The 4,234-nt window shown below is 36.5% G+C and overlaps 1 non-coding gene across 1 annotated transcript; it reads left to right on the forward strand.

The window, feature by feature from the left end:
• The first annotated feature begins 3,796 nt into the window (after positions 1-3,796).
• Positions 3,797-3,930, forward strand: LOC114009102 (small nucleolar RNA SNORA64/SNORA10 family). The gene has a single exon (XR_003550575.1). It is a non-coding gene; the product is annotated as a small nucleolar RNA SNORA64/SNORA10 family (small nucleolar RNA).
• The last annotated feature ends 304 nt before the right edge of the window (positions 3,931-4,234 follow it).

The following is a 4,234-nucleotide window of genomic DNA, read 5'->3' on the forward strand; positions in this document are numbered from 1 at the left end:
TTTTTTTTTTTTTGGAGATGTTTTTCTTATTGGGCACATGTGCTCCCCAGAAAGACAGTGAGAGACAGAGAGACAGAAAGCGAGAAATCACCCACCAGAGGGATGGCCATGCCACGATCCCTCTCCTCCATTCTCCTCTCAGGATCTTGGGCACGCACACACACGTGCCTGGCGTGAATTTAGCCACCAGATCTGGGACTCGAACTGTGGTTGACTACATGAGAGTCCAGTGACAGCCATTATGCTAACTGCTGGTCCCATTTTTTTAATTCTTGAGAGTGTCTTAAAAACATATTTTAATCAACAGCATATTCAGAATTTCACTATTTATTCATAAATGTGTGGAACCAACATGGAATACAAAAATATTTCTCTTAAATACTGAAAGAACTTAAATTATATCTATTATTTAAAATAATAAAAATTATTTTTATTTTATTCATGATAGAGATTTCATTCACACACACCATGCACACACACGAGAGATAGGTGGAGAGATACAGAGAGAAAGAAAAAGAAGGATCTTCAACAAGATGTCATCACATAACAACGTCCTTTCTCCAACTCTCCAGCTCATCCACCTCTCCAGCTCATCAGAACCTTGGGTGTGTGCATGTCTCAGGTAGACCATCCTGGGAATCTGAACTGACAATGTTGTCCATATGTGGCTTCCAGCACTGCAGTTCAGCACACCGAGGCTCGACTAGGACAAAAATACTTGTGAAACAACTACTGCCCGTAAGAAATTAAATGACTTCGTAATAGTCTGGTAGAGTTAACTATGAATTAGCTATTGTTCAACTAAATGTTAGGGACAATTTGTGAAATAAGACAACTCAAATCAGTGATGGAATTTTATACTATATTAGAATAAAATACAGTGTAGAAGAATATTTCTCCATTAGAGAAAAGGTGTCTATGAACACATAACTATTTTACATCATTTCATTCTTTCACATTTAAATGTGGACAACATTGTTATCAAGTATAATGGGAGAATATATTGTTCTGCTTAAAGATTCAGATAAAATAAATTACTGTTTTAACAAAAAAATTATGGAGATATATAATAGATATGTAACATTTATACATGCACATATACCAACTTTCAAAGACCTTCAATGCTGAAGTGAGCCCGCTAAAACTTAATCAACTCTAAATGTATTAAACTCCACCATCATTGCATTCTAGAACTCAATCTATATGTATGACAACATGTCTAAGGAAAAAGGGGTCAGTGATTCCCTCCTGTGATGCCTAGAACTTTGTTCCCAGGCAGGAAACTCTTATCCTCTGTTCTGCTCCACCCCTGAGGCAATAGAGACTGGATTCTACCCAGTGATGATGATAGTTTTCATGGCCTGACAGTCCAGCAGAGCAGATGCAAAGAGGCTGAGAGTAAAGTCCAGAAGGCTAAGAGCTATGATAGTTTGACCAAAGGTCCTTTTCAAAACTACAGGGAAATCTGGAGTCCCAAAACACAGAATACTTCAGTACCTCAAGTTCTAATTCACAAACTGATAAAGAATAGGATTATTAGCAAAACGATTTAAATAGGTCCCAAGGACATTTGGAAAAACACATTTTCAAAAGTTTCTTTATAACTTTAAATATCTAACAAAGGGGAAAATTAAAAGCTAGAAAATGTTATAAGACTATTAAATAAAAAGTACATAAGGCCATTGTTTTGGAATAAGCTCTTTCTCTAGGTTCTAAAACACAAGACCAAAATGGAGTCACTCATGCTAAAATATCATATTAAACTTAAACTTTAAGGAAGCTGATAGATTCCCAAGTAGAATAGTTTTTTTCTTGTAAACTTAAGGAGTTGAGAGGGAGTAGCTAAGTCAGTTCTATAAGGAAATAAACTGTATACATATTTATGGCTTTCTTCATAGTGTGTAACTAAAATAGTTCAAAATGCTTCTTAATGGGACTTTCTTGGTTTGGAACCATCATTATTGCCTCTGTACATTCTTTCTTTACCGTCTATAACCACTGACTCCACACTTTGCTTAACATTAAGCAAAATGACTCCATGTGATCATGATGAGGTCATCTTGCTTCCCTTATGGAATTTAGTCAATCACTACTATATAAGACTCTGTTTATTCCTCCCATTTGCAACTTTTGCCTTTAAAATCATCATAGATTCTGTAAGATCTTGCCATACAAAATTGAGAGCGATTTGAACTTTGCTGATGATTGTCCAAACCCTGGCCCAAATAAATTATGTAGCTTTGCTTGCTTTGCTTCAGCTTTCCTTTTTTAGGTTGACAAGCCATTGAATGATTTCAAAAGTAGGAAGTTTATGTATCTGTTTTATTGTTAAGTTTCATGTTTCTGGACAAGAAAGGATTAGGTGGGAGGACACAATACCAATGTCCTGGCAAAACAGAATAAAAGGACTATGATGGACCTTCTTAATATCTCTCCTTCATACCACAGCCCCAACATCCTCCCACCAAATCATACTAACTATGCATAAACCCAGTTATTATATTTCTTTACACAGGCAGAAAATCATAATGGAAGTCTCACAGGAAACTTGTTTGTCTTCATTTGCCAGAAGGTATGAGTGTTCACTGGAGAGAGAGAGAGACAGGGAGATAGAGAGAGGAACAAAAAAAACACGCCCTATGGGGCATGGTCATGCCACAACCCCTTCCCCTTAATCTCTCTTTTTGGGATTTTGGGCATGCACACACATCCACCCAGAGTGTTTTTCAAGCCTCTGGTTCTGAGACTCAAACAGTGCTACCAGCCATGTGGATCCAACCGCCTTAACCATCACACCACTGATTGAACCTTCCCCACTTATAGTCTCAGGAGCAGTAATGAAAGTACATTTTCCAGAATGTCTTTGTGCATGAAAGCCCACCCTACTAATCAACACCTTTGACTCACTTTCACAAGGAAATGCTTTTTCCTTTGCTCTAACCCCACAAACCTCGCTATAACTTTGGGTTTTTTTCCTGACTTAAGAAGAGAAAAGATCAAACCTGTATAAGATATTTATAGGTTGGATAAAAGACAGGAATTTTCGACAGTTCACAGGAACACCTACATACAACTGCTCTTCTTTTCAGATCGGGACAACTTTGGTGAATATTCTGAAGAGAGCTGCACTAAGAGTGATCCAAATAATTTGTTCTCTTTGTCTTTGACCTTGTTATATCAAGGAACTGCAAGAAGTAAAGTGACAAAGGTAATGGAACTCCACATAAAACCTATCAATTAGCAGTCATTCCTAGTCTGTATATCATTTCTAAGCTTGTACAACAGCCTTTTCTTCCAGCACATGCAGCATCCCACCCTAAAATCCCTGAAAAACATTTGGTAACATGTTAATGTGCAAGAAAGGATGCTGTATGCCTCAATTAGATGAATATATTTTCTGAGAATATTTATACCTGTGAATTCCCCTATGTGGGAAAGAATCTTTTAAAGGGGCACTTAATTGGGTTTTTGTCTGCTTCTGAGAGTAATGGAAACTCAGTTTTTGAAAAGTCCCCCAAACATAAGAAGGAAAATGAAAATCATATGCCATTCTACCTACTTAATAGACATAACCAATGTCAACATGTAGGGGTATTTCCTTTCAGCAGTGAGAGAAGAGAGAGGGTTACCACAATTGAGATCATATTATATTACATGTGTATCTTTTGTGTCTTGCTTTTTGCATTTAACACTATATTATACAACAAACTTTTATCAATGAATTATTATAAATCAGAACCATACTTAGACAATAGACAATCGGTCTCTAACTATTATGATTTTTCCATTAGATAAAATACTCTTCAAAGCATGATTTTAAAAGATGCACAATATGAATGATTTTTGCAAAAGAGAGCGAGTAAAAAGATCTTCTTGGGACCTCAGATTAGCCCCAAAGTAGTCTATCTTTTCTTGAGAGGGACATTAGGCCCTAAAAGAAAAATAAATAAACAATTAAAACCTATACAATGCTCAGGGCCGGCAGGTGGCATGATGGTTAAAGGCACGGGGTTCCCACATGGCCAACTGTAGTTCAAGTCCTGGACCTGGCTGCTTGCTTCTTCCCTTTCTCTCTCTCTCTCTGTCTCTCTCTGGTCCAATTAAATAATAATAATAATAACAAATGAAATAAATCATTCTTTTAAAAAAGCTATGTAATGCTCAACAATGTACTATTACATAATATAATTAAATCATTCCCCACTATTTGAACAGAGGTTATTTCTTTTTTGTA

This window comes from Tupaia chinensis, unplaced genomic scaffold, assembly GCF_000334495.1.
Source record: "Tupaia chinensis unplaced genomic scaffold, TupChi_1.0 Scaffold000460_1, whole genome shotgun sequence".
Classification (NCBI taxonomy): domain Eukaryota; kingdom Metazoa; phylum Chordata; class Mammalia; order Scandentia; family Tupaiidae; genus Tupaia; species Tupaia belangeri.